A 20,380-nucleotide genomic window follows, 5' to 3' on the forward strand; every position below is an offset into this window, starting at 1 on the left:
CCCCAGGACTTATTCTTTGGAAGCCTAGTACTTATTCTTTCGGTCTCTTTTGCCGAACCGCTAAGTTACGGGGACGTAAACACACCAGCATCGGTTGTCAAGCGATGTTCGGGGGACAAACACAGATATACAAACACATACACACATACATATATATATATACATATATACGACAGGCTTCTTTCAGTTTCCGTCTACCAAATCCACTCACAAGGCATTGGTCGGCCCGAGGCTATAGTAGAAGGCACTTGCCCAAGATGCCACGCAGTGGGACTGAACCCGGGACCATGTGGTTTGTAAGCAAGCTACTTACCACACAGCCACTATATGTATATCATTTGTAAAAAACAAATTCGAAAGAAGAACCACTCTGATGTAGAGTAGTATATATTAAAAATGGGAAAGTCCAATTTATGGGATTACCTTAGGTTTCCCATCCATAAAGGGTTTAGCTTTATGGTGTATCATCAGATCCCAAAAACCTCTTGGCCCAAGACCTCTTAAAATATGGAGGAAAAAAATGCTTCCCTACTCAAAGGTAGCATTTGAGGATTATCTCCCTTTGCTATCAGCTCTTAACTTCCAGCTGTGCCACCATCTTGTGGGCTCCAAAAGGCTAGCAGAAACCTCCTGAAATGTAAACATGGCCCGAAAATCTCCATTCTGGAGTTAAGGATGTTCCCTGGTTTGAGTGAGTCTTTTTTGATTTTTGCGCATTCAGCTATGCATAACTTGCAATGCTTTGTCCTGTTGATGCAGAGGCCTCGGTTCTCAAGGATTTTCCATGAGATTGAGTATGGAATCCCATCATCTCTTCGTTGCCAGACGTGGCTGGCCAGTGATGTTATGTATCTCCTTTCCAGAACTCTGAAATAGAACCTGTGGTTGAAGAGATGTTGCTTAAAAGAGTTCCCAGAACATCCAACATATCTCTGTGGGTGTGTGTTGTCGGTGCTGTATCTGCTGGTGTTGTTTTTGTTGTTGTTGTTGTTGTTGCTGCCACTGCCATCGTTGTTGTTGGATCTGGAATTGCTGGAGGTGGTGGTAGCGTTGGTAATGGTATCGCCATTGCCAGTTATGGTGCAGGTGCTGTTGTTATTGTGGTCCTCATCATTGGTGGGAGAGTTGCCATTGCTGCTAGAGGTGTCATTAGCTGTGGTTCTGCTGGTGTTCCTGCTAGGGCCACTGTTGCTGCTGCTGCTGTTGCCATTATTGTTGGCAGTGGCACTGGACCTGTTGCTGCTGCTCTAGGGGTTGTCAGGCCTGCTAATGTGGACGTTAGGGAAGCTATTGGCAATGCTGCTGCTGATGGCGATGTTGCTATTGTTGTTACTACTGTTGATGCCGTCGGGGGAACTGCCAATGCTGTCACTGGTGCTGTTATTGTTGCCAATGTTGTAAACTGTGGCGACGGTGGTGGTGTTACTGATTCTGTTCTCCTATCTAGAGTTGCTAATGCTTCTACCAGTGGTATTGCCAGTGTTTGCTAGTACTTTGGCTTCATAGATGACCGTTTGGTTTTACAATGGCCTCCCACCGGGCATCTGTTGCAGTCCCTGCATGAACATCTTGCCTCTTCCCCTGGCCCAGGGGTGCTAACTAGGATGCTCTTAATATTAGGGGTGCAGTGAAATGAAATTCTAACGTTGTGCCTGTTGAAAATGGGCCTGTATATATGGGAGCTAGAGAAATGCTTATCTATTAATTTAAAGACTATTCTACCCACAGGCGTTTTTGTGTTTAGAAAGAAGGTGTGTGTGTGTGTAGGGGAAACCAAATAGTATTTCTGCAGCGCTTCCTTCTGTAGTTGTTAGCTTCTGGCATGTAGGAAATGCAGTCCCTAAATCTGCTGGCAGCCAGGGATATATATGTTTATGTACATGGAACCTGTTGCCACACAGATGTTTCAAACACAAGGTAATGCTCTGCATCTGGTGGAATTATGACAGGATAATTCACTATGAGTTTGCTCCAGGTTGTCGAACCATCGATGCCAACCTGTACTTTAAACAACTGGAGTGAAAGTATGTCACTGTGTGGCAAAATTACCCTGCATAGGTTAACAGAAAGTGAGCTCTTGTGGAGCAAAACAATACAAGACTGTATACCACTCAAAAAAAAATCTGGAATAAACTCCAGAACCTTGAAGCAATCAAACTGATGCTACAACCAGCATACAGTCTGGATCTGGCTCTTTCAGATTGTTACTTGTTGGAACAAGTAACAAGTAACAGAAATAAATGGCTTATTTTCTGTACTCAGGGTGCTTTATCAAACAAGAGGAGGTGGAAGTTTCAGTGAAGGAGTTCTTCAGGAGTTCTTGCCTCGAAGGACAAGAACTCGTATCAGCATGGGATCAAAGAACTGGCAGAAAAATGGCTTCAGAAGGTGCAACACGACGGCCTCAACTCTGAATGCTAGGTTGCTTTTGTCGAAACTAGATCAATAAAGCAAATAAAATACCCAAATATTGCAAAACTTTTGACTCAGCACAATATATCTATCTATCTATATATATATATATATATATATATATACTCTTTTTACTCTTTTATTTGTTTCAGTCATTTGACTGCGGCCATGCTGGAGCACCACCTTTAGTCGAGCAAATCGACCCCGGGACTTATTCTTTGTAAGCCTAGTACTTATTCTATCGGTCTCTTTTGCCGAACCACTAAGTGACAGGGACATAAACACACCAGCATCAGTTGTCAAGCAATGCTAGGGGGACAAACACAGACACACAAACACACATATACACATATATATATATATATATATATATATGACGGGCTTCTTTCCGTTTCCGTCTACCAAATCGACTCAAGGCTTTGGTCGGCCCCAGGCTATAATAGAAGACACTTGCCCAAGGTGCCACGCAGTGGTACTGAACCCAGAACCATGTGGTTGGTAAGCAAGCTACTTACCACACAGCCACATGCATACATACATACATACATACATACATACATATGTGTGTGTTTGGGTGCATATATATACTAAATACATAGATAAACATATATACACACATAAATATAGGTATGTATGTATATGCATATACATATACAAAGGCTCAACATTCTACATTCAGAAAAATACACACATACATACTCACACATACATACACACACTCACACAGGTACATGTATTTGTATGTGTGTGTGCTTGTGCATATGGGTATAGGTGTGTCCAAATGTAACACAATATGGTCGAGATTTATCTATTGATTATAATGCTGAAATTAATATGCTTGCACCCTAATGTCTTATCAGTTTGCATTTAATCAGCAAATGGATTGTTAATTGTGTAATAGGTATGAGTGAAGTGCAATGTTGCAATAATAATAAGTGAAACGTATGAGACGTTGGCAACTGACCGTTGTTATGGATGAGTTGATAAAACATCTGGTAAAAACCCCTTTGGAAATAGTATAAGTGAACACTTGGCAGTAATTAATTTGCGCAGATATGGAAATCTCAAATCACTGGAATAGAGTTGACTGCACAGCAACTTGATTACAAATTAATTGATTTCAACTTTTGAGTGACAAGTATGATTAGGCATATAACCTAGCAAAATATCTAGTTTCATATTCCTTGCGATGTATATTATCTATGCACCTGCATTTACTACATTTACATCGTAAAGGTAAATGGTATATTTTATGAAACTGTTTCACTTTTAAGCACATTAATGCCATTACTATGCTCAGTCATCATATTACTTGAAATCATAGTTGATTTAAATTGTTGTTTCCATGCTTGAACAGATTACACTGCATACATTTATTCTGTTTGACATTATGTGTGTAAAATACTAATTATGAAAAGTGTCAGTTTAGCACAAAATAGTTTTGTGCACCAAATATATGTACAAAAAAATGGCAGGTGGTAGATCCAACTTCAGAAAACAAATACCAAAAGTATAAAAACAAAAAAAACTGAAAAAGAATATTGTACTAATTAACATGAGGAAACTAGAGTTGGTTTAATATTCAAGTGTTCATTTTTCTACTAATGTTTCACTCAGAAATATTTGCTAATTCAGAATTAGAATTGCAGCTTCTCTTTTATGGAAACAGTCACCTGTTTCCATAGAAAAGAACTAGCGAGGTGATATGTCAAATAAAAATATTGTTACCAGACAATACTCTGTTTGTCAGTCCGTGCTTTAACATAATAAGACACCAAAAAAAAGTGCGAACAAAAAGAAAGTACATTGCCAGAATTTTGAACAGATGAATTGAGAACCATTCAAAATTAAGCTGAGGATGGAAGTCATCTGTAAGGGGTGAGGAGGTAGATACTCATTCAAGATTACTTAAATTGATATTGTTTGAACTAAGAAATGGCATAAGATGTGGTTTTAAAATGTCATACTATTTTAAATTGAAAATGGAAATGAAATGTCAAAGTATCTTAAATTTAAAATGTTAATTTTATTTGTAGTCTTTTTAGTGATGTTAAATTCTTTGTGATTAACCCTTTCAAGTCTAAAGCTGATTTCTCTCTTCATACTACTCATATTATATAAAACACTTCTAAGTGCAAGTCTTGTTATCATCATGTTATCATCTTTCTAACAGGAGTTATTAAGAACTCAAAAAGAAAGATATGATATGGATCTATTTATTCTGAAGTGATTTTAATGTAAATGCAATAACCATGTGTTGCTCTAGACAACAAAATGGGAAATAAAGTAATACTTTACATGGACCAGGATTAAGGTAATCTTTATATCTAGTACTTTAATTGAAATAGTCAGATGTGTATATGTATAGATATGTAGTTACAAAGTTCATTTCACAAACAGCATGATTACAGGTTCAATCCTGCTCCATTGTACCTTTTTCTAACATCTCCTTCCATAGTCTCAGATCTGTATTAAAACCCATCATAAAAAGTATTCATGTTCATGGGTGGAAGACGTTAGCGATCACCTAGTTTAATACCACTACTATTATCTGGCTGTATGGTAATTTTAATGAAGTCCACACTGTTTCAAATATCTGAGCTAAGTTTCCAATCTGAAGGTAATTCCCTTGCTTCTATTTTTATTTCCTTCCTTCATTCCTTCCTTCCTTCCGCCCACCCTCCCACTAGACGTGGAAGCTGTTAAAAAAAAAGATATATCTATTAAGTTTCAAGTGTCATCTCTTTCCATCATCATTAATGACCAGCTGACTTATGAAGTTTACTCTACTTTCATTTCCATTGCATTGTACTGTGAAAACATTGCATTGTACTGTGAAAAGTAGTTGAATACCAAGAGCATATACAAGCTAAAATGCATTGGGTTACTTGTGGTGTTGCTGTCGTTGTTTAACCCAAGGTCATATCTAATTGGTCAGACCTATAATCAAACTCTATCATCCCATTTTTTTGTAAATGTTAGACTACCTTACATAATGCTTACTGCAACTTTTCAAGATGATAAGGTGTATTTTAGCTACCGTTTTAAGCAAATCAAGAGACTGCTTAAATATTCCCACATTGGTTCAAAGTTAGTTGCTTATGTTGCTAATTTGTGATGCTATTAAAATTTATTTTATTGAACATAGAGCAATAACGATTTACATGTAACCTTTGCCTAAGCTGCAGTCAAAACTACCAAAATTTCTTCATTATCCCTTCTGATATACCTCTTTGCTGCTAAGCCTTCACAAAACTGGAGAGGTGTATATGGCATAGTAAAATTCCCAGCTAACGGAGGGGGGAATCATGTGTAATAAAGGCAATCCAAATACAAAACTTGTTTTGTTAGAATACATTTAGGAAAAAAAATGATTTTCCCAAATTTTGTTGAGTGGTTCATGTAGTTGAATAACTACACAACTAAACACTTAGTAACATCAACAGAAATCTGATACCAATATTCCTCAAGCTGAAACAGAAACGGCAACAATTTGCTGACCACTGTCATCAAGCAGAGAAAGAGTTTATCTCATCCCTGCTTCTATGGCATCCCTCTGGAAGTGTTTTCTCCGAGAAACTGACATTTCCAGATACTATATCTCAGGACTCAGAGCTGGATATTAGAGATCTGAACACAGCAATGCAAGACCATGTAGTGTGGAAAGAGATTGGCAATGGAGTTCTGACCAGCCTATGGTTGGTTGAAGGAGGATGATGATGAGTTGAATAACTGATGTAAAAGTTTTGGATTTAACCATTTTAATATCACTCTGATCAAGACTGCTCCTATCAATGTATTGATATTTAAATTAAAATCAAATTTTTAATCTAAATGCAATTTAATGATAATGTAGAATTTCAGTTGGTTAACTTGTCTTTTGCTAAATTTTGTTTCAGTTACTAACATAATAGAGCGAGAACTAATGACATCACTCAACTTGATAGAAATAGCAAAAGAATTTCCTTCAGACATGTTCTTCTTAAAAAAAGAAAGGACTCTTTTGGTAATGATGTCCTAGATATACAAAAGGATAGGATGGTCATTGGTGGAATGTATTTGATTAATTAGGTTTGCTTAATTAGGGCTGAGTTGAAGCGAAACAATATTTAATAATGAGGTTTAACTCTTTAGCATTCAGATTACTCATTCAAGTGTAATGCTTATCTATTCACATTGTTTTGAATTAATCATGCATTATCTTTTAACTTTGAGATATTGAAGATGGGAGTGTTTATTTATAGAATGACATTGTAGGGTAGGTACGAGAAGCTGGATTTGTTCAGTTTTAACATAAAACAGGGAAATTATTTGGGCTGGATATGGCCAGATTAGATACTAAAAAGTTAGAAGTCCTTTTACTATTTCTGCAAAGCAAACAACATGTTGAAATGTCGTTAGGAAAGGTGATAAATTATAGCAAAGATATTTTGCACTCTGATATTATACAATGAATATTACTCTACTTGGTTTGCTAAACTCAGCTGAAACTGCATAAGTATAATTTCATGAGTGTGTAGTTTACCTTAGGAAGAGCTTCAGATCTATAAGAGATAAAATATTGATTCAAATAAAAGTATGTATTTTCAGAGCCATCCATTCAAGGACAATATTTAAAAAGATGAAAAGGCATGGCAGTGTGGTAAGAAGTTTGCTTCTCATCAACATGATCCCAGTTTCAGTTCCACTGTGTGGCATCTTGGGCAAGTGTCTTCTACTAAAGCCTTGAAGTTACCAAAGCCTTGAAGTTACCAAAGCCTTGAAGTGACCAAAGCCTTGCAAGCAGAATTGGTTGATGGAAACTGAAAGAAGCCTGTTGTATATGTATATCTATGTGTGTGTGTGCATCTTCATGTCTGTATTTGTCCCCTAATACTGCTTGACAACCAATATCGGTATGTTTACATCCCTGTAACTTAATAGTACCAGGCTTAAAAAATAAGTCCTGGGTTGATTTATTTAACAAAACTTTTTTAAGGTGGTGCTCCAGCATGGGTGCACTCTCCTGAATGAAACAATTAAAGGATAAAAAAAGATAAGTAGTGTTAGCTTGTGGATGAGGACTCTAAGTATTGTTCGCTGGAGTGGAGGTGGAAATTGATTTCTATTTAGAAATCTTTAGCAATAGAGGATAGATCCATTAAATCTGTAACACATATCATGTTTAAATTCTTATGCTTATCAATGATGAAATTTGATTAAAACCTGATATAAAGACAGTTCTGAGGATAAAACTGCAATTGCGGCATTTCTCTACAGTTTTTCCTTTTTATTTAGTCATTTAGAAGTCACAAGAAAAGAAAATCTAATAGCAATGTCTAAAATAAAGTGTGACTCGTCAGAACTCATTGAAATTAGTTTTGTGTATGTTTGTGACAAAGAAAAAAAGCAAAAAACAAAGGAATCTATAGTTAAAACAATTTTATTCATTTAATATTTTTTCCTGTTTATTGTTAATGTTCTAGATTCTGGTATTATTCAAGTTCTAGAACTTTTGCCAATAAATTAAAGCAAATGCAAAATGCAGGCATGTGATAGTGAACTTTCAGTCTGTCTTTTTCATCAAACATATGTGACCTGTTAAAAGAATCAGCTGGTAAAAAAGATTGAAATACAAAAAAAGCAGAAAGATTGAGTAATTTTGGCTTGAGAACTTTTAAAGTCACATTTCTATACAACATTTCTAATACTATGGGTTCTTTTTAACATTAAATGATGAGAATTTTAAAAAGATGTTCTGTAATAGGTTTCTATTCACATGGCGTTTGCAACAAACTGAATAGAATCTGCCTGATAACTTAATAAATGCCATCAGATATTCTTATATTAGCAAGAAGGAGAATTTCAATGTTAATTTTTGTTTGTATTTTTTGCAAAGCTGAAGCTTCCATTAAGAGAGATCTAGTTCTGTATTACATCTAGTTATTTTTAAAGCATTTATTGAATTTAAAAGTGATCTTCTTATCTAAAATGTAGTGTTGCATACTTTTCTTTTCTCTCATCTATTATCCTATCATGTCAAGCTTGAACTCATTCTTTGAGAATTTTAAAATCATTAAAGTTTATACAACTAAATGTTCATACCCTGAAACATGAAAAAAATATTCTGAGCAATGAGCTGTTTATAATTAACTTGTAGACTTGTATTATAAATCTAAGCTGATGATTAGCTATACAATTTGAAGGAGATTTTGTTTGAACTGTTCTGCATTTTAAATTGCAGCTTTAGAATAATAGCACACTATTAGTGTTGTTAAAGCCAATCACTGGTTTCAATCTGACTTCTTTCTACAAGGAAATAAAACTTGTTTGTCAAATTAGATATGCACTTTTCTGGATGTTAAACAAACGTACATTATGAGTCAAAATGTCAATACTAGACAGCTGATTACACATTTATGGGTTTAAATCTTACTAGTAAAGCCATTGTGTTATATTCCTGAGAAAAGTACATAGTTCTGCCTATTTTAACTTGACAAACAACAGGTGTCCCGTCTTTAGTTCACACTTTAATCAACCTGAATGAGTACTATATTCACTTCTGCTTCTTGTTTACATTGCATGTACTGTACGTTATCATCTGTCTTTTGTTTACAGACAGACTTGGGTTGGATAGATTTACCATACAGTGTATCTCTACTTGTCTTGCAATTTTGTCATCTCTTTATCAAGCTTAATATCCTAAGATCTAACTATGATCTTATTTATTTTCCGTCGAGCTTTCTCTTGTATGCTAATACATGGCACTCCCTCTCTCCAGCACTTGTCTACCTAAATAACATACCCACTCCACTGTAAACTGTTCAGCTACTCACTCTTGACATAGCTTTTATGCTTTTAGCATTACAATTAACAGATTATACTCATTCTACTTGTCTCCAGGCTCTGTACATTCAATACCTAAGTCACACTATCATACAATATTTCTCTTCTTATACATTCTTTATTCAGTCTACATCACTGAAAATATTGATAATTTCTTGAAATGGGATTGTGAAACATCTCATCCATTAGGTTCATATAACAAAATGGGATCTTTTTTAAAACGGGGGCCACATTTTTCATTAACGAAACACTTTGAAACTTGGATCACTGGTAGAATGTGTCATATAAAACATCTTTTTCTCTTAGTCTTCTTAAAAAAAAAAGAAATCCATAAATTATTCCATGTTAAAGTTGTCGTATTTCTGTAATTTCAACCAATCACTGACGTCCATTCAGCCGATATACATTAAGTGCCGACTACATAAACAAACGATTCTGAAACAATTAACCCTAACCCTAACCCTAACTCTAACCCTAACCCTAGGGTTAGAGTTAGGGTTAGGGTTAGGGTTAAAGCAAATTTAAAATGAAAAAAGCAAATAAAATGAAGAATCGTTTGTTTATGTAGTCGGCACTTAATGTATATCGGCTGAATGGACGTCAGTGATTGGTTGAAATTATCGAAATAAGACAATTGTTTACATGAAATAAATTCGAATACAAAAATATTTTTCTGTTCTATAACACAAAATAGATAAGTATACGAAGTTTGAAAGTCTTTCGGTACCAAAAGCACTACGTAAAACATTAATGAAAAATGTGGCCCCCGTTTTAAAAAAGATCCACAAAATGTTCAATCATTAATTTATTTCAATTCAGCTCTCATTCTCATAAGTTCCTATAACTTTTACTTTTGTTGAGATGATTCACTGCCTATCTTTCAGCTCTACAACTCATTTAAGAGAAATCTTATCAATGTAGAAGTATTTTTAAAAATTCTAATGCACAGAAGGCACATGGGTTCAAAATACTTCAGTGTAGGCCAACCAACTTGAAGAGAAGCTACTCTGAATTACAGTTGACATAAGACAACAATGTGAAAGGCAGCAAGCTGGCAGAATCATAAGTATGTTGGACAAAATGCTTAGTGGCATTTCTTCAGGCTTAATGTATTGAGTTTAAATGCCACCAAGGTTGACTTTGACTTTCATCCATTCAAGGTTGATAAAATAAGTTCCATTTCAGAAATTGTAATCAACTAGCCTCTTCCCCCATAATTTCAGGCCTTGTGACAGTAATAGAAAAACAAAGAACAACATGACAAAGTGGATACAGCCTCTCTGGATTTGGTGGTATGAATAAATATACCCAGTCCACTCTGCTGGCAGCTGATGATAATAAAGAGCATCTGTTTATAAAACCCCTGTTAATTATTAATGCAGTACAGCAGATTGAATTGTAAAACATTCCACTTAGTGTCCCCTCCCACTCAAAAAAACACACAACAAACAATCATATTTTGTTTAAATGATGAGCAGCCTTTGTAAAACTGCTTTTATTGGATTGAAATGATCAATTTTGCTAAATTCATTAAAATAACATGTATTTAGCGTATGAATAAATGTGCTATAAATTTTTATTTTGGATTTTATGGTTTTGTCATTTTCCTCATCAGATTTATGAATCTCATTATTGTGAATAATACTTTTTATTGGGTAGAATAATCTAATATATTGTAAGGAATAAAATATAACTAAGCTCCACTCGTTCAAACATGTGTGGGTTGTTATGAAGTATCTAAATTACTCATGCATATTCATTTCTTTATTAGTTAGTATGAAGAGAATTGTAGTAACACTTACTGATCTTTAGACTAAGTAAAACACAATCATCATAGATTGACAGTAATTTCTTGGAAAATTGAGTTTGTAAAGTCATTTAAATTTCTAATTAAGCCACTTCTTCTATTCCTTATAGTTTATACTTTATCCCTTGTGATTTCTAGATATAGCCTTTTCCCTTGACATACTACATGAATGCAAAATTGTTGGTGATGGCATAGTAAACCATTAAAGGTTACAAGACATTTTTAATGATTGCTTGTAATGTAAAAAAACTGAATGTCTAGAAATGTCAGGGAAAGTCTGACCTCAGATGACATTATAGTTTCATATGTATATGAAAGGGTGCTGAAAAGTTCCTGGCTTTGGGTAAAAGAAAATACAGGAGGATTAGTTAATTATGATCTTTTTCAATATATTCTCTTCTCAGATTCACACACTTATTGCAGTGGTGTTTCAGTTTTTCTAAGCCTGTAAAAGAACTTGGAATGTTTGGCCTCCAACTAGGCCTTTTGCAATATCCCAAGAACTTTTCTGCACTCCCTCCTATATAATGCTTTCTAGCCATGTTGTTGATAAGGTTTATTTTTTCTGATGCGAAAAGCAACTATACAACTATTGACATCATGGTAGAATAGGTTATTTAAGAGTTAAGTGTTCTGATCATCATAGACAAGACATGATTTGCTGACACCTTTGCTGGTTGTCTAGCACACTAACGTCTTAGTTACTCACTTTCTCATATATATGTATTGTTGTACTTTGAGAGGGTCATGTTGCCAATAAAATCACAAAAATTATGTGTATTTATTGGAAAAAAAACTTACCTTTCTAAGGTAAAACAATACTTGTCTTAACACACAATTTCACATAAAAAATCTTGTGTGTGTGTGTGCATGTGTGCGTGCGTGCGTTTGTGTGTGCGTGTGTGTGTGGCTTCCTGTTGCCTTCTCCAGGTTTACAAAATGTGGTTCAAACTCAGTGTTGCAAACTAACAAAACATTGGTCAATTATAATGTCACTGTGGTTTAAGGAGGACAGTTGTACCAAACAAGCAGTACCTAATTACAATTAGAAGGACTGAATCATTTGTAATCTAAACATCTTGGTCACTGATACAACACAGAAACAATTACAGAACTCTAAACTTCAAACATTCTGCTGGTTTGTCTGGTATTCTAATAGTCTTACACTATAGACAAACATGTGTCTCAGGCTCTTTAGTAATTTTTTTCGGCTCAGTGCTTATCTGTCAAAGTTTTCATGGTACTCGTTCAATAAATAATCTGCCCATGGAATGACATTTTCAGATAACCTAGTATCTATAACAAACAGCTATTTCAACTGAAGCACATAGAAGGAAAGTGAACCATCCAAATATACAATGAAATGCTTTCAGTAGGTTTCAGCACAAGAGAATAAGAGCAGGCATATCCATTTTGTTTCTAAATACACAGCTTCACAAGGTTCATATTAAGTTTGAAGTTGAACAGGCTTGTAGTTGAAAAGAAAACATGGATAAAAGATGATTTTCATCTGTTGTTTATATGTATTTTGCTTATCAGTGAGATGAACCTCTCAAGAATAACTTATGATTTACAGAGAGTTAGGTTAGACCAACACTGCCAAGTCTGTGATGATATTTTCTCTGGTAATGTACTTGAGAGCTCTTAAATCTTAGACTGAACTATGCCAAGCAGAAGAAATATCTAGTACCAGGTGTTTTATACAGTATGATGTTGTCTAGTATTTGTAATAATAGATGTTCTAATGTAACAGAGAAAGACTCTAATGCACTTGACTGTGAGGAAGCTGTTCTGGTGGTAATCAGTGAAGAGAGGAAGAATTTTTATGAGAGCAAATAACGAAGGCATGTAGAAAATAATTGTCGTCAGCAGTTGTATGTGTCTATTTAAAGTTAACTAATGCATATTTGCCAAAGGCCAATATCAACTGGCATAAATTTGTATTAGCACTTTCTCTCACTTTTGCATTTTCTTACTTTGTTCTCTCTCCTATTCCCTCTCTGTCTCTGTATCTAGCATTCGCACAAACACATACACTTATGCAAACACACACACAAAAAAAGATAAACACACAAAATAGTCCTATGCATAAATATACCTTCCCTCATGAAGTGAGGTCTTCTGTCAATTGCAATAGCATCATAAAATTATTTGTAAAAATCTAAACTTTCTGCTGAACTGTCAAATGACTTTATAGCCTAACATCTTAAATAGATTCTCTAGAGAATTCCTAGTAAAAAAAAATATATATTTTCTGCAAAACTTCACATAGTAACAGATTTTATTGACTGTTTTCAACTTGAAAAATTAGAGCTGCTCATATAAAGATTTCTCTTCATATAGTATTTGTTCATTTATATAAAATAGATGAGTTTTTTTCTTCTCGATCACTGTTGAGTCATAAACATGCAGAATGTGTACCTGCTGTTTACAGTGGTGAGCAGCCATTTTACATGGTACCTGTTGAACTAAGCCAATGAAAATTAAGAAATATATTGGCCATAGACATTGCCCACTGCCAAAGTCAGCATAGAAGCTATGAATTCTTTGGTATATACTCCAATACTTTATTTGCTATGGCCAACCAAAACTTGTACTGTATTATACAGAATTATGTATTTTTTTATATAGGTAATATTTATTTATTGTCTTTTTTATGTAATCGATATTTAGCAGACTAATATATATTGATATATTACACTTACTTGTCTAAATATTCAAATTTGTTCCTTGCAACTCATAATTATATATGTGCGTATGTATATGGATGTATATACATCTATGTATATATGTCTGTATATATGTGTGTGTGTATGTGTGTGCACATGTGTTTGTATATGTGAGCATGTGCATGCGTGTATGTATCTCTCTCTCTCTTTCTATATATATATATATATATATATATATAAACACACATGTATGTATATATACATATACATACACACACGTATGGGCTGCTTCTCATTCTTATTTGAATATACATGTGTGTGTATATATATATATATATATGTATAAAGTAGAAATGACAGACAAAAAACAGCAGGAAGAAGGAATGTATTTGCATGGGAAGTTGTGTATACAATTACTTGATGTAACCAAGCCTTTACAGCTGTTTCAGATAATTAGTGACTAGAAATGTAACCATGCATTTTAAGTAATGAAGTCTCATAATATTGTATATATTCACTGGCATGGAGAGAGAACTGTGGCACAATATCCTCATCGGATTTGCCAGTGTACTTTGATTAAGACATCATAATTTTGCTTCACAGGTCTCAGAATGAAGATTGTTCTTATAACTAACTTTCTACCTCAGCACTACTTTCCCCTGCTGAAAGAGTTAGATTTAAGCTATAATTTATGAGTATACTCCATGTTATATCAGAAACAGCTGTTAGCTAATGAAGTTCACAAGATAATTGCTTATTCCTTTGTCATCTCATCTTCATATATATGTATATGCACACACACACACACATACACACATATATGAGTATGTGCTTATGTATATGTTCTTGAGTGTGTGTGAGAGTGCATGTGTGTTTGCATGTATGTCTAAGGTTCTCTGATGGATGGAAAAAAAACATTGTTGCAAGTTTTCTGGAGTTAAATATAAATACCTTCATTATTTACTCTCTTACAAAGTGGTGAGCTGGCAGAATTGTTATTATGTCAGAAAAAAAATGCTTAATCACATTTGTTGTGGCTTTTTATGTCCTGAGTTCAAATTCCACTGAGGTCAACTTTTCCTTTCATCTGTTTGAAGTTGATAAAATAATGTACCAGTCTAGTGCTGAGGTTGAAAATATCAACTAACCCCACCTTCAAAATTGCTGGCTTTGTCCCTAAATAAGAAGCAATTATTTGATCTCATATAAATTCTTCATTTCGCATTACCTACCAGTATAATTTTCACATTTTCAAATCCTCTTTAGATCTTCTTTACATTATAAAATAAAACAATAGAGTCATAGGAAATAAGTGATGGCCTTTGTTGGTTAATAGCAGAATAAAAAGTTCACAAAGTTGAACAAATTATAGTTTAATGAAAAAGAAGTCAGAGTCAGCAATATATTTTCTCTGCATATTACTGTAGTCTCTTACCCTTGAAAACAAACTTTGGCATAATGAAACTTTTTGACATTTAGATCGAGTAAATGTTCAACCATTTTAGGCATGAGAGTCGTCTGGCAAAGCAGTCTCTTACAACTGAAATCTAACACAAGGCATCAAGACTGAAAGTTTTGATGCCATGTTACTCTATCACAGCATATAAATACAAATACTCACTGATCCCTATAAATATAAATTACATGAACTCATTGCAAGATTCATCTTTCTACATATATATATATATATATGTTTAAAATACAGAAATGCCTATAATAGGACATCTAACCCGCTAGAAAGAGCAGCAAAAAACTCTGTACCACAAAATTAGGGATGCGGGTTAGATGTCTTATTATAGGCATCTCTGTATTTTAAATGAATAATATATAGTCTATTGACTATTTTTTTCTTCTCGCTAGACCCCTGGTAGTAAATAAAATTTCTAAAATTTTTTTGCTACCCTATGATTTATTAATAATGATAATATATATATATATATATATATATATATATATATATATATATATATATATATATATATATATATATATATATTTATATATACATCTCTGTCTTAACAATCACAGTTACATATAACTATGCAGACACTTATATGAATGACATTAATCTATATTATTTCTACACTTTTTGAACTCACTGATACTCTATGTCTAATATCAATGATTCACACTAAACCTCAGTGATTTCTATGAAAAGTGACTATTTTACAATGAGTGCATAAACATCATCACTGCAAGCTGAATAGTGTCAATACGAAAAGATGTAGGTACAAACAACCACCTCACCACATACATGTATACACATATATACATGCATACATACATACGTGCACACACATACACATATACGTACTTTACATACATACGTACATAGATAATTAGAATACCAACAACATAATTAGGATAGCTTATGAACTTGAACAGAGATATGAAATAAGAACTGATACAGATCTCTCCCTAAGGAGCACAGGTAAAATCTACTTATCTGAGCAACAGAAGAAAAAACACGAACCAGTTCACTGAGAAGATAATACATGTGTATTTGGCACGTAAAACAAAAACTATCGAAGGGATTGATCATGCCAGCAGCTTGGCATGGCGTACTGATAAATTTATGATGTCCCACTTTGAAGGCTACATATATGCAATCCAAGAACAATAGATCTCCACCAAGTATCTACAATATAAAAAGCAGAAAACATTTACAGATGACAAGTCCAAAACTGAAGACATCTACCACATTGTTGCCAACTGTGAGAGAATGCTTTCCATATATTATCTTCTTATGAGGCATGACACGGTGGCCAGAATGGTCTGGAACAGGATAACAAAAGAGAGAATACCTACAAAATCGACCATATTGAGACTGATGAGTCAAAAGAATACTAGTGGAACTTAAAATTAAAACAACCAGCCAGATATTGTTGTGTGGGATCACAAAAAAAAGATATGTTCAGTTTTGGAAATCAGCTGCCCAATTGACATGAGTGTGGTTAGAAATCTACGAGAGAAAGCAGACATCTATGGATCATTGGTAAGGAGTTTGCAAATCCAGTACCCATGATACACTTTCAGTTTCATACCTATTATTACTGGAGCAACAGGATACATACCAAAGTATAGCTGAAGTTGGAATCTTGGAGAAAGAATGCAAATCCTGAATTTATATGCGACAAATGATCACCATACTTGAGACTAAAAATCTGTAAGACTTTTTTAAGATTTAAAGGACGATAATTAAATTGTAAGAACGACCGTGCGAACTCAAAAAGGAGAAATGGTGACGAATGGAAAAAAACAGAGGACTCCTTTTATTTAAACGTGTCACACGGTCGAACACAAAATAATATATCAAAGATGATATACAAATATGTTTTACTACGGTAACATAAATAGCCAGTAATGAGACGATAGAAAAGAGACAACCGTATGAAATGAATAACAGAGATATTTATTGTGGCATTAAAGATGTATGTCTGTGTGTGAGTGTGAATGCAACATATAAAAACATAATCAAAGACAGGCCGTCGTATAAAGAAAAGAGTGTATGTGAGTGATACATGTATGTGTATGTGAGATATTACAGCAGATAGAAAGTCAGTAACACGTGAGCATTTATACCAGTTCTTGAGTACACATTAGGATGAGTCTGTATGTGAAAGAAGTTGAGGCGTATGTGTGGCAGAGCTTATCACTAGTTGTGTTTTGGCTTCGATGCACGGGCAGATTCTTTGTTATACAGATGTTCGTCGCTGGCTGAAATTCTTGTCTGTTTATTTATCGTGGTGAAGCTGAATCACCTAACAGAATCGAAGAGAGAGATGTGCCGCGGTGGTTTAGTTTGGTGTACATAGAAAGTCGTGTAGACGCTGGTGGAGATTGATGCTGGTTAGTAGTAATCGTAGAATCGTGTTGCTGATGTGGCGACGGCGTTGGTGGTCATCGTTGGACGAAGCTGTTGATGGAGTCGTAGCTGGAACTGCTGCTGCTGCTGCTGTGTGGTACACGGAACAGTCTCTATAGAGAAACTGAACCGAGACAAATTAGCTGGGTATGATCTAGTCTATTTAAAGCAAATTATCGGCTCCCGAAGGCTTCTGAAAAATACTCTATCACGTGACCTTATTAGAGGCCGTGATTGGTCAGTTTGCGTTCTGGCGGGAAAGGTTCGAAGAAGTTGCCGCTTCGAATAATAATCAGTCACGTGATGACAGGGAATGTGTTTTCCGCTATGCCCGCGCTTGTTTATATTTAAATGAGAAGATTGTATGTAATGGCGATAGTGGTTTTGTATCTAATGGCGATAGGTTGTTTTGTATGTAATGGCGATCGAGGTGTTAGTTTCACTACAAAATCATGATACTTTCCTTCATAACCTTGCTGCCAAGTCAGTGACCAGTCAAAATTTAGTCTAAATTAAGAAGAGAAAAAGAACGAACATACATAAATACATACATACATACATATGTATTAGCAGTGTGGTTTGTTCCTACTAGGATGCTAGTTAGTGTTTGTTCAACTAACTAGATAATGCTGAAAGATTTGAAACTTCCTAAGATTTAAGAAACATTACTGATGATGCATGCCAGAGCATCCATGATATGTATCTTTGAATGAAATTGTATGAGGGGGTATCAAAATGTTTCTGAACAAGTTCTGTAGCATGCCAACAAATGGAAGCACATGGTTGCATGAGGCAGTGTTCTGAGTGATATCACTGTATTTACTTTGCAAGTTGTGAAATTTGTGTTTTTGTGATCACATGTATGCTGTAGTTTGTAATTTTGTCATAGACAGGGACAAAGAGCCAATGTGAAATTTTGTGTCAACCTTGGAAGTCTGCTACAGAGACATTGAGCATGCTTTGGCAAGCTTACGTTGACAAGGCAATGGGTTGTAGGCAATGTTTTGTGTGGCATGGGTGCTTCAAAAGTAGAAGAGCGTCCCTAAAAGGTGATGAGCAATCTGGAAGATCTACCACGAGCATCACCCACCAAAACGTGGAGAAAATTCCTCAGCTTGTGCATGAGGATCATCGGAAGACAATCAATGACGTTTTGAAGCATTTAAGGGAGGACATTTGACAAAAGTAACCAGATCTGTGGAACGCAGATAATTGGACTCCTCATGATGACAATGCACCATCACTGAACTCTCCTCACAAGTGAGTTTCTTGCCCAAAACAACATGGTATCACTTCTGTACCCACCCTATTTGCCAGATTAAGCATCTGCGGGCTTCCATCTCTTCTTATAAGCTGACATGGTTAGTTAAGTTTAACCCTAGGTGTGGTAAGAGCCACCGATGAGAATTAAGCTGCTTTGCATCTAAATTCGAAATCAACGGCAATAGGGGTGTCTGCTAGGGAAATTATCTCCCTTGTCAGTCACTAAGACAGTGCATTTGTGGCTATAGAGTCGTTTTGATTCTTATTTCTAGCAATGCTGGTACCACTTAGCACCCTCTGTCACTTTAATGATGTCAATAAATTTGCCTTTAGGTTGTTAAATTGCTAATAAACCACCCATATTATTTACAGTTCTCACTTCTACCATTTTTTAAATCAGTGCATGAATTCAACAGTTTTCTTATAAGCTGACAAGGTTAGTTGTTAAGTTTAACCCCAGGCACAGTAAGAGCCACTGATGAGAATTAAAATGCTCTGCATCAAAATTCGAAATTGACAGTAATATTGCTGTCTGCAAAAGAAATTATCACCCTTGTCAGTCATTAAGACAATGCATTTGTGGCTATAGAGTTGTTTTGATTCTTATTTCTAGCAATGCTGGTACCAATTAGTATCCTCTGTCATTTTAGTGACGTCTATGAATTTGCCTTTAGGTTGCTAAATTGCAAAGAAGCCACCCATACTATTTATATATATATATATAAGCGGATGTTAAACGACGACGATGATGATGATGATATGTTTGACAGGCTTTCACCTAGTTTCTGTTTCTACGTCTTCCTTACCATCCTAAAGAACCTTTTAAAATAATATACTTTGAAGAGTTTGATAGGAAAGCTTATTAAATTCGTTTGTTTTGAGGACTGAAGACTCTAAAGTTTCAGATTTTATTCTTAAACTGACAGTGAGAACAAAGGACAAATAAAGCTGTTATCACTTGAGCTGGAGGTATGTAAATGGCCATGACCAATTTCCTTGCACTCTAGAGGTAACCCATACTTTACAAGTGCTGACTAAGGCTATCTTCACAAAGATAAATCTTCTCTTCAGAATGAGAAAATACTTCTACTTTAAATGACAATGTCTCATGACAACTTTACTTATTCTGTGCGTTGATATATCTATTTGACTGTCTAGAGTATTGCTCAGAGGCATTGGATAGAATAATCAGCATGCATATATAAATGCAGAACTAGACACACATATGTTGGTAAACAATACTGGTATCTCTTAATCAGTTCAACCATTACATTAAGTATATATATGTACTGAACAATGAAGTAGTTAATAAATGACTTTCAAATATTTGTAAAAAGCTGATATCAACTAAATCAAGTTCATCAATTTTGTTAATTTAATTAGACTAAAAATTGTTTGTGGATTTTGAATAATTGTTTTGCAATCAAGCTGATATGTGTTGATATAATGCTCTTGCATGCATGAATATTCAAGTTTATGTAAATATGTAAATTTATTGTTGTTTTGAATATTATTGTGATTTTATCAACTGTTATGTCG

Source organism: Octopus bimaculoides, chromosome 3 (genome assembly GCF_001194135.2).
Source record: "Octopus bimaculoides isolate UCB-OBI-ISO-001 chromosome 3, ASM119413v2, whole genome shotgun sequence".
NCBI lineage: Eukaryota > Metazoa > Mollusca > Cephalopoda > Octopoda > Octopodidae > Octopus > Octopus bimaculoides.